This window comes from Chiloscyllium punctatum, chromosome 40 (assembly GCF_047496795.1).
Source record: "Chiloscyllium punctatum isolate Juve2018m chromosome 40, sChiPun1.3, whole genome shotgun sequence".
In the NCBI taxonomy this organism is placed as follows: domain Eukaryota; kingdom Metazoa; phylum Chordata; class Chondrichthyes; order Orectolobiformes; family Hemiscylliidae; genus Chiloscyllium; species Chiloscyllium punctatum.
The window spans coordinates 37,109,717-37,121,928 of record NC_092778.1 but is presented as its reverse complement, the minus strand read 5'-3'; the positions used below and the strand labels follow the sequence as shown (position 1 = coordinate 37,121,928).

General features: G+C 42.3%; 1 protein-coding gene across 7 annotated transcripts in view; it reads right to left on the bottom strand.

The window, feature by feature from the left end:
* The window catches only part of rbfox1 (RNA binding fox-1 homolog 1), a 1,745,467-nt gene that overhangs the window by 1,156,223 nt on the left and 577,032 nt on the right, over positions 1-12,212 (bottom strand). The gene's annotated exons all lie outside the window — the stretch shown is intronic.

Below are 12,212 nucleotides of genomic sequence, written 5' to 3'. Positions count from 1 at the left end.
TCAGTAGATGGCAGCAAGGAGTTACATATGGCAGCCAGCTCAATAGTCATGTTGAACCCAGCATCTGAGGGCATCAGTAATGTATTTAGTCACAAATTATATATATATACATATTTTAGCCAAAAACATCCTAAAGTGTTTCACAGTTGGAAGAGCAGACAACTGACATGCAGGATTTCGGCTTTATTCTAGTTTTTCAAATTCAGGATTTGGTTCAGCCTTCTGCATTTTTGGGTGTTCTCTAAGTGCAAATATTTCACCTAGCAACCAGCTAATTCAATGAGCTTTGTAACACGTGAAAAATCATGTAAGAGTATATCAGTCCAAGCACCAAAAATATATTATTCAGTCTTGATAGTTTCTGGTAATGATTGGGATTTACTATAGAATCTGCTTTTTGAATCTTTACCTTCGACAAGTGTGAAAAAAATTAATTTAATTGCAACTAAGTGACTATTTTAATTAGCTGTTATGCTTCTGCTATAAATTTTTGAGGGGATAATTTCTATCCTCTAGTCGCTGTTCCTTCCACGGACTTCACATTTTATTTTATTCCTGATAGATTTCTCAAGTACTGTAAACAAATATGCACATCGTGTAAGCCCGATACTGGTTTTACGTAGAACATCTTATGGTGCGATGGGTAGTACTTCTGTTTCTGAGACAGAAATTGTTGGTTTGAATCCCAATACAGGATGTGACAGCTACAGAAAATGTGTTCATAACAATCAGTTTTATTATCAATTTGTAGATCTTTCTGACATGCCTGTGACAGGTGGTAAGAGAGGAATAGATTCTCCTATGAAGCCATGGTTGATGCCCCTTTAGCTGTAGCCTCTAGCAACCTGCTCCAGGTAAAACTAACCACAGAAACAGCCATGAGCACGTGTATTGTCTGACTCATGTGTCATTAGACAGTGAATGTTCTACGTTCCTGTAGCTTACAATAAAGCGATGTTGGATTCTGGACTCTTTGGTCTCTTGACATATTATAAATAATATGTTGTGTGAATTTCTTTGAACTGATACCTCTGAAATTGACAGTTAGGCCTAGAGTTTTGTCAAAGAGGAGGTAAGGTTCAGTTGGGAAACCTCTAAACTTCAGAGACAGTGTATTTTGTAAGGGTTTCAACAAAATGGGTTTGCACCACAGAGAGTCGGGGGTCAGATGGAGCCCATCACTTTCAGATGCAAGTTCACAAATTATATATATATACATATTTTAGCCAAAAACATCCTAAAGTGTTTCACAATTTGGCAACAGAGACAAATGAATGACCAGACCATCTCTGTTTACGAGGACATCGGCCCGGGTCTAGTAATTAAAGTCAGACCATATAACAACCTTTTGGTTCCCTTGGGACCCTCATGTCCCTATGCAGCCTCCATGTGCTCTTCTTAGCCCCAAATATTCTCCATAGCCTCTCACCCAGTGTCCACCACTGGAAGAACTCAGGAACCATTTTGTGGAAATGGATATTTAAGGATAAAGACCTAGCAATCTAATAGAGCTGAGATTCAAGCATACTTCATACTGTAAAGAATTTTCATTCAAGAATTACATGAAAAGAAATTCCCTCAGATGGCTAAATTGTTCTAAAAACAAAAAACAAGTTAATTAAATCACATATCAATGACAGGAAACCTTTTAATAATCTGTTGAAACTGTGATTGAAGTAGTCTATTTTGCCCAGTGGTTCCTAGCTTTTGAAAATCAGCCAAGCATTCACAAGGGACTCAGCTGTCATAACAAAAACATTGCAGCTGAAAAACTAGGAAACCTACTGAAATTTCAAGAATAGAATTTTTTCATAGTAGTAATAGTTGGCTGATCAATCAATATACTCCAGGAACAGTTTTTTTTAAAAAGCCTTGGTAAAATGTTTCCTATTAATTTTAGAGGGTTGTGAACATCTATAAAACTTCAGGTCACGACTCATAGAGTTTCCTGACAATGTTTTCTTCCAAATTTTGAATGCATAGTAGTTCTCTGCACTAACAGAATGATTATCCTTGCAGGAAAATGCAAGTAAGTCGATGCAGTAAACATATATCTAACTTATATTACTGCACCTAATCATTGAAACATGAAGAGTAATTTTTTTTGCATTTCAAAGCCTGTCAATGAAAGAATTCCAGGTGCAGATGGCAATTATTTTCTTGGCTCCCATTTGAAAATGAGGGTCCCTCACCACAGACCACAGCTCCTCTCAAGTGCCATGAACCACACATTCTTACAGCAAGGTCTCAACTCTACAAAGGGATTAGACCATGGGTGGGCTGCAATGATTGACTACATGTGACATTACTCAGTATCGACAAAAATTATGGGTAGAGAAAGGGAGTCGAAATTCTAGAATCTGCTATTTTAAAAGGGCTCCTGAGTGGACTCTATTTGGCAAAAAAAATCAGACTTTATTCTTTCTGGTAACATGTGTTCCTTTAAATCTATGACCAAGAATGGGCAAGAAATAATTTAACATTAGTTTAATGGCTCAGTTAAAATCTATAAACCTTATCAAAAATTTTCATGACAGTGCACTGATTACTGTAATTGCGCCACAGGCATCTATAACCGGCAGGGTCATTAGCACTGGTCATTTCTTGGTGTGACATTGTATCAGTATTCATGTTGTGTTGCGTGACTCTCCCTCTGAGTCATTCCGTAAAGTGTGTCTCTTCTGAAAATGTGTCAACATTTTCTGACAGTAACGCGCGTTGGATTATGAATAATATATTCAATGAGCTACCTAATTAGGTAGGTGAAGGTGATACTGAAAACAGCTGAGGCAAATAATGAGATGTCAAATGCTTCAACTTAGGCTGGGAAAAGATTCAACAGCTAATTCTGTCAGGAGGAACCACAGGAATTTTCAGAAGTATGACATTAGAGATTTGATCTTTCCAGCAAAGTGACTGCGTGGACTTTTGATGTACCTTAAAAAAACGTCAGTGGATGAGGAATGGCATTAATAAACGAGGAAGCCCACATGATGTTCAATAATGCTCATCCCTCACCAGGAGGGATGTTTTGTTTTATCAAAAAGCCATCTATTTTGATGGATATTTGTTCTTTGCAAGAGGGCACAAAGAGCTAAAATGCCATTTATACTGAGCTGGTCACTCTCAAGCAATTGGAATTCAGCTGTAAAACTGAAAGACGATGAGTTACAATGTCTGCTGACTAATTTTCCGCATGCCTTAATTGAAAAATTACCATCAGCCCACAGCACTGGGATAAATGCAAGTCTGAAAACAAAATATTCATCTTAAAAGATTAATAAAATCTCATATGGCGCATCTTGACCTCCTGGAAATATTTTATAGAGTTAATGGTTGTCATGGAAATATTTGTAGTTAGTACTTTCCACTGCTCCTCGCGAAACAAGATCAATGCAGAAATTGATGAACCAAAGGAGACCATTCTGGGCGTCAAAGACATTCTTTGATCAAAATAGGCTTCTGATTTTCCTCTCCTTCACTGAGCAAATGGACTGTGTAAATTTCCAACATGCAAAGAAGTAGTTGGCAGCATGCTTACCCTGGCCATCATGCAACTGCTTCTTCTGAACAAGATATCTGCATGTTCCATGGCTACCATCCTCCTTGACTTTACATCCACACAAAATGGCAGCAGTGAATCTCCAGCCTCACTACACCAATGTGCCTGCTCTTGGACCAGTGCAGAGCCTCCTTGGAATTCAGCACTTTAGTTTAGAGTTCAGGGACACTGCGCAGACCCATATGCATCTACACAAGGTGTATCTAATATTTCACAGCTTGCTTTCATTGCACTCATCACTCTCTTGACCACTTGCTTGGAGATTGCCAGCCCATGTTTTTCCCATGTCGCTCTCTGGACTCACATAAACTGGCCTCAGCACTGAGTTACAGGCTGTCAGCCTCTGTAGGGGTCACCTTGTCTTCTAAGCACACGGTGTCTTTAGTGCTCAGTTCCAGGCTGCCAGCCTCTGTGGCTGGCATTGCCTTTCATTACAGATGGAAAGGCTGATAACTCCTGACAATGAGGAGCACTGAATCGTCAGTTGAACAGCTAGATAGAGGGTGAACTGTGCGGCAGTGTGCTACATCGTTACACCTGCAGCATGCATCAGTAGTTTTCATGGCACACTACATGCGCTTCAATCAAACGGCCATGTCCGAAAGCCAAAAGGGAGCAGTTTTCAATTTTTAGATTTAGATTAGATTCCCTACAGTATGGATGTACAGTCAGTCAGGAGGTACCACCTTTGTTAGTAAAAGGCCTCAGATTATTCCAGTTCAGAGGTTTGGAAAGAGTCAGTCAGGGGTTTGGTCCGATTAGAGTCCATACATTTCTAACACAATGTCCTTATAATACAAACAAATCAAGGGTTAAATGTAAGTCAACTGAGGGCTGCTCACATGGAGGAAGGGGAACAGTTAGTCAAGATTGTCCTACCAAATCATTCCAAGAGAACTGGGTCAAGGTCAGTCCTGCTAGTTTCAGCAATAATGGTCAAGGGGCTTGTCAGCAGCAGTCCACAGAGTCCTACAGAAAGTGAACAACTCAAGTCTGGGTTGGACATAATAGTACTGACTCAGTGTACTGTGGATAGTAGGGTGGCACCACATCGTGAATGGGAGGGGACAAGAAGATCCACAAATTGGGGCTGGGGTTTGCTTGCGAGAGGTGCCTTGAAACAGGTCACTGTGTATCTGGCCTCTACATGAGGAAGGACATAAGGGCATGGGAATTTTCAAAGTCATAGGCTCAGGGGTAAAGTATTAGTTATATAAAGGGGCTCAGTGTAAATGGGGGAGGCTTGGAGATTACAGGGGCAACTGACAAAATAATATACAAGTAAAAAAGGAATGATATGGGAAAATGTAGTTATCCCAGGTGGAAATGCCAAGACACTCACACCGAAACAAAGTTAGAACAATGCCACATCAGGTATGGCATCAATTGCACAAGAACTGCGCAATATGGCTAAAACCACATGCCAAATGGGCAGAGTAATTACAGGATTTTTCTTTGGAACTGGAGACCCTTCTGGGGGCAACTGCAGTAATCAAGGCCTCACTAATTTCCTCCTTAAAGGCATCATAGGCCAACCCACAGCAGGTTGACTACAGCGATTCAACAAGGCAGGTCGCCATCACCTTCTCAAGGGCAACTCGGGATGGGTAATAAATGCTGGCTAGCCAGTGACATGCAATTCACACAAGTGAGTCAAAAAGACCACAGGAATCATTGGAAGGTCATATATTGTTAGGAATGCAGGTTAAAAATAAAACCTCAAACAATCATGACCATTATACTGTGTGCACTAATTGTCTCCTTGTCGGGCATGCTAAGGAACTATAATTAGAAAAAAAAAGGCCTTTAAGAGTGAAGCATGATGTTCTCATTTCATAATCACACTCCATAGCAAGGAGTGGAAGACAGTGCTTCAGAGCTGCCAGATTCACACACTGGACTGTAAGCATGTATGGACCTGGTTTGTGATGTGGAAGAGCCCCTTTTCTTCAGGGGAGGTGTCACAGGGGCTTAGTGGCATAATACTCCAGAAGTAGCACTAAAACTCTGGTTGTACAACATATTCTTGGATAAAATCACATACCACAGAGCTCCTTGTGGAGACATGACAACGATCTCCTTGGAAAGCTTCCAGGACATATTGCACGAAAGAACAACATGAGGCTTCACTATGATGGATGTGAGGACTCAGGAGTTTCTTCAACAAAATATTTCTGACATTCCTCACATGAAGAATACATTTCTCAAGTCATTGCCTCCCTGGTGCTAGAGCAAAAGCAACATGGAATGAGACAGCCATTACAACATTGTCAGCAAACCCGGCAAGAACAGCAACCTGCAGCCACTGCTGCACAGCTTCCAGAGGGAGAACTACCAGGTGGCAATGCCCCAAGGAGCTGGTGGAGAATGAAGGCACACTGCATCTTCAGTCCTCAGTGCCATTTTCTGAAAGACAGTGCTAGCGTTGATGAAAGACATCTTGGCTCATTACCACTGAACTGCGCCATCTGCTGGAGCTAGACATGGGTTCAAAAGGACTAGGTAGCAAGGCCATCCTGATGGGCTAGCAAATCATAACTACCCTGAAGGTTTATGTTACAACATGATTCAAGGAGACGCTGAGAAACTGTGTGGCAACTGTGTTGGATGTATTAGAATGTATGAAGGTGGATAAATCTCCTGGTCCTGACCAGATCTATCCAAGAACACTGCAAGAGGTGAGAGAGAAATTGCAGGGTCCTCCCTGATATTTTTGCATCACCATTAGCCATGGAAGACTAGAGGGTACCGCATGTTGTACCAATATTCAAGAAGAGCTGCAAAGAAAAGCTTGGGAACTGTAGACCAGTAAGCTTAACATCTGTGGTGGGTAAGTTACTTGAGAAGATTCTGAGAGATAAGATATACATGCATTTGGAAAGATAGAGTTTGATTAGGAATAGTCAGCATGGCTTTGTGAGTGGGAAATCATGCTTCACAAATTAAAGTTCTTTGATGAAGTGACCAGAAAGTTTGACTAGAGCAGGACAGAAGACATAGTCTATATGGATTTCAGTAAGGCCTTTGATAAGGTTCCACACAGTCGGCTGTTCTTGAAAGTTAGATTGCATGGGGTCCAGGGTGAGCTGGCAAATTTGATACACAATTGGTTTGATGGTAGGAAGCAGAGGGCAATAGTGGAAGGATGCTTGTCAGACTGGAGGCCTGAGAGTGATGGAATGCTTTAGGAGTTGGAGCTGAGCCCATTACTGTTTGTTATCTATATCAATGATTTGGATGAGAATGTACAAGACATGATTAGTAAGTTTGCTGATTACACATAAATAGAAAATATCATGTACAGTGAGAAAAGTTGTCAGAATTTGCAGCAGGACCTTGATCAGCTGGTCAAGTGGGCCAAGAAATGGCAAATGAGGTCTTGCATTTTGGAAAGTCAAATCAAAGTAGGAGTTTCATGGTGAATGGTAGGGCCTTAACGAGTGTAGTGAGTGAGAGGGATCTTGGAGTATGGTTCACAGTTCTCTGAAAATGGAGTCACAGCTAGACAGGGCAGTGAAGAAAGCTTTTTGCACACTGGCTTTCATCAGTCATGGCATTGAGTATAGAAATTGGGAAGTTATGTTGCAGTTATACAGGACATTGGCGAGGCTACACTTGGCGTATTGTGTTCAGTTTTGGTCACCTTGCTATTGGAAGGATAATATTAAACTGAAAAGAATGCAAAAGAAATTTATAAGAATGTTCCTGGGCTTAACAGCCTGAGTTAAAGGGCAAGGTTGGTCAAGCTAGGACATTTTTCTTCAGAGCATAGGAGACTGAGGGGATCTTGTAGAGGTGTATAAGATCATGAGAGGCATGGATAGGGTGAAAACACTCTGTCTTTTTCCCAGGGTTGGTGAATTGAGGACTAGAGGGCATCAGTTTAAGGTTAGAGGGGAAAGAATAACAGAGAATCTGAGGCGCAATCTTTTTACACGGAGGGTGGTACACATATGGAACGGGTTGCCAGCAAAAGTAGTTGAGGAGGTACATTAACAACATTTAAAAGGTATTTGGACAAATACATGGATAGGAAAGGATAAGAAGGATATGGGCCAAGTGCAGGGAAATGGGCTTAGCGTGGACGGACATTTTGGTCAGCATGAACCAGTTTGGGCCAAGGGCCTGTCTCCGTGTTGTAGGATTCAATGACTCTACCTTCCAATCTGTGACCATGATGAACACAACTGTTTAAATCCTTCCCCCAGGAGAGTCAAGACACTTGGGCAGTCAGATTTTAGCATTGCTCTGTCCCCCTAGTTGGAGGGTACGACATAGTGCTTTAAGAATGCATCATCTCCAAGCCTAGAACACTTGTGAAAAGAAATCCCTCCTACTCTAACAAATTCTAAGTGACCATCAATGCCAAATCAGAGATCTGTGCTAGATATCCTTAAATCTGCCATGAATTGCATTTGTGAGAGAACTCAAATGTTCCTGCCTTTTTCCAAGGTCTTCATCCTGCTGCAAGACCAGGGGTACCACCTCCACCCTTCCAAACATAGCTAATTCCACTCTTTGTGAAGTTCTCAGACTGACACAGAACAGAGATACAGCACTGCTCACATTTCCACCAGGGACAGAATAGCACAGACTGTAAGCCTCCTTAAGGCAAGGTTTCAATGTGGAGCCTGGTCCAGTGGGACCTTGCAGTAACCCAGTAATGGTGGCCTCACATCACTGGGGCATGCTGTGCCCCTTCACAACTGAAGCCAACAAGGAGAGGGATGGTGTAATGTCCTGGTGCATGTGAAATGAGGGAAATAACAGCAATCCTCTGAGGATGAAGATGAAGGTGAGGATGAGAACATTGACTAAAAGGACCACCCAAGAGAGCATGGCAGAGCATTGCAATGCCAAGCCTCAATGACCCACCTCATTCAAGCCACTGTCAGGATGAATTGACTAGTATGGGCTTCCTTTAGTCGATTAAGTTTCTAATGTTATATAGCAAGAATCCCCTGCTTTGTATCACAGAAATGTGGACCTTGTTACTTTTGCTGTCTTTGACCTTTTGTGTTGCCGATAAAATATCTTATTCCTCATTTGATTGTACATTTGAGATCTTCCAGTGATCTAACTTACAAGTATTTATAAATAACACGTCCTTTTGGCTATTACAGGTGAAGCAACAGTCACTGAGGCAGTGCTGTGATATTGTATTGGATTATTACAGATAGCTCTTGAGGCATCTATCAGAATATTGTATCCCAGTCCTGTGCAGGGAACTTTATCATGAGAGATTGGGAAGAATCTCTAACAATCCCTGTTGACCTTGCCATCATCCCTAACCCTTCCATGTTTCAGAGCGCGAACAAACTGCTAACCTGTCCTGAAATGCTTCAGGATGCTCTCAGAATCTGAGGCGCAATCGTTTTACACAGAGGGTGGTACACATATGGAACGGGTTGCCAGCAAAAGTAGTTGAGGAGGTACATTAACAACATTTAAAAGGTATTTGGACAAATACATGGATAGGAAAGGATAAGAAGGATATGGGCCAAGTGCAGGGAAATGGGCTTAGCGTGGACGGACATTTTGGTCAGCATGGACCAGTTTGCGCCAAGGGCCTGTCTCCGTGTTGTAGGATTCAATGACTCTACCTTTCAATCTGTGACCACAATGAACACAACTGTTTAAATCCTTCCCCCAGGAGAGTCAAGACACTTGGGAAGTCAGATTTTAGTGTTGCTCTGTCCCCCTTGCTTTCTGTAGCTTTACCCAACAGACCAATACTGTAGGAGGTAGAATGTGGTGCCCAATGTACATCTCCTAACCTTCAACGGCAGTGTGTTCTTTTGAAAAGCTGAATCAGAGCATTAACTTTTACCTGCAAAGGTGTGTGGAATCATCACTGATTCCATGCTCTCACACACAAGGTGAGTGTAGGTATGAAATGCTATGACAACAGAATAGCACATTCCCTGTACATTGTACTTAGCACCATTGTTTGTCACATTAAAATGCAGCAACTTGGCTGCAGTCATCAACATCATGGTTCAAGGATCCCTGAAGTGTGAGGCCACCTTCAGTCATAGAGCTGGTTGCTTGTGACAGATGAACAATGGTTGGCCATTCCAACATCTTTCAATCTTGGGATATTTGAACAGGCTGTTCACTTCTCGCATGGGTGAGAGTGAACCAGGTCAACAATGAAGATTATTCTACGGTCGACTTTCTAGCAGTGCAAGTGAAGATGTATTGACTGAAGTGAAAGGTTATTGGCAGGATTTTTCACCAGGGCCACCTATATGCCCTCAGTAATTTTTTTTAAAATTTCCTCTGCCTCCAACCAAGTTGATGTGCAGTTCTGAGCTCTGCACCTGGTGGGGAGAGAGCTCCGTGTTTGCTCTGCGTTTGGCCCTGTTGGTTTTGAGGACTTGCCCGGTTATTCTCCAGGAGCATTTGTGCCTTGCAGACCCTGGCGGATCCTGCTGATATCCCACCAAGGTAGAGGTTCACTCTCCTCAGCTTGAACTGCTGCAGGCTGTGAGGTCACAGATAGGGAAAGGTGACCCTTCCCTATCTGACCCTTCTAACTGTTTAGAGAGGAAGCTACTGAGAAGCCTGTGTGTCATTGGCTCTGGGACAGGGAATGTCTCTTTCAATGGAGCTCATTTGAAATTGCATGCATTGGCGAACAGAGCTTAAATCTTACACATATCAATAATTCTTCTGAACTCCATTGAGTAAGGGCACAACTTACTTTCTCATAAGAAAATCCTTCCATACTTGGAATACAGCAACATTGCAAACCTTCCTCCCTCCTTTAGAGTACAGCAAGGCCACAGATAAAGGATTGTTTTGTCAGGCAAACATGGACTCAGAATTCCCATTTGATTCTGAGATCCTGAAAACCACAGGAAAATAGGAAAATGTTGCCGTTATCATCTAGGGTTTACAAAGCCTGCTTATGCTTAATAATAAACAGCACCACATTGAATCTTGAAATTAATTTTTCAGTTACACACTGACAATAACTGGAGATTTGAGGCAATTCTAATTACTGACATTCTTAGCCTCCTATAATTTTTTTATAATTAGGAATTATTATCAAGTGTTTTACTGTTCCACCACATAAGTCATGCTGCACTCTTGACTTGGGTGAGCCATTGCTACTGAACATATCACCTCTTTGGAAATATTAAACCTTACATTTCAAGTGAATTTCTAAAATAATATGGATGTGATTCCCAGAATGCTTGTCATTTCTGAAGACCTGACTCTGCATAAATCCTGCCCTATGCTTCATATTCACCCAGATCATAATGAAGATAACATTGCATTTTACAAAAGATCACTATATTTCCAAAAAGTGAAAAATGTTGTTTGTAATATTTTAATGATGTTTGAAATGTTAATATGGATATTCTGCACTTGTGTTTCGTCCAGTGAAAGCATGTTGTAACATTCACATTGGAGCTCATTCAAACTGAAAAATGTGACTGTCACAGTTCATTCCTAATCTTTTACAGTGACCTGGAAATGTAAAATATCAAAGTGGCAATGGCGAAAATGTGACAGAGACTATTTTCCACCAAGATCATAAAGCATTAAGCCAACCTCAAATTGCAGAATGTACACCACAACAGAAATTACAAAATCCCCATCAAAATGCTTCCTTTCAACACGTCAGCAATTCTGTGCGTGCAAACGAGGAAGTTGCTGAGCCCATGAAACTCATAATGCTGTTATCAAATCCCACTTCAATTAACTGCTCCTATATTGTTCTATATTTAATATAATAATGCCTGTTTGAAATCTTTTCATAAATTAAGATAAACTACCTAACAATTTAGACATAAAAAACGAATCAAATGAGATTTTTTCCTATTTAGATGATTTAAATCATTTAGTTTAATCCCTAGTGCTCTGGATCTAATATTTATTTTACTCTGATTCCACTTTGCAGTAAATTTATAAGAGATTTTCTAACCCTTACACCTTCATGACCTATTTCAGGTCAGGTACAGACTCAGGCTGGGAAAGCAGGAAGGCATGAGATGTGGGAGGGATAGACTGGGGCTGGAATGGTAGAAGAACAGGGTCAGGCTGGGATAGGGGAGGAACACAGACCGAGGGTGGGATAGGGGGAGGAGCATGTAGTCAGTATGAGGTAACAACAGAAACAGAGACAGGCTGGAATAAGGGGGACGGGCACAGGGTCAGGGTGGGAGAAGGGGGAGGGCCACAGGGTCAGGGTGGGATGGGGGGAGGGGTGTGGGGTCAGGCTGGGATGGGGGGACGGGCACAGGGTCAGGGTCGGATAAGGGGGAGGGCCACAGGGCCAGGCTGGGATGGGGGAGGGTTGCGGGGTCAGGGTGGGATGGGGGGAGGGCCACAGAGTCAGGGTGGGATGGAGGGAGGGGGGAGGGGGGAGGGGTACAGGGTCAAGTAGGGATATGGGGGAGGGGCATGTAGTCAGTATGAGGCAACACCAGAAACAGAGACAGGCTGAAATAAGTGGGTCTGGCACAGGGTCAGGCTGGGATATGGGAGAGGGCCACAGGGTCACGTTGGGATAAGGGGAAGGAACAGAGGGTCAGGCTGAGATAATAGGGACAGGCACAGGGTCAGGTTTGGATAAGGGGGAGGGGCCCAAGATCAGGTTGGGATAAGGGAGATGAGGCTGGAGTAAGGGGTCATGGGG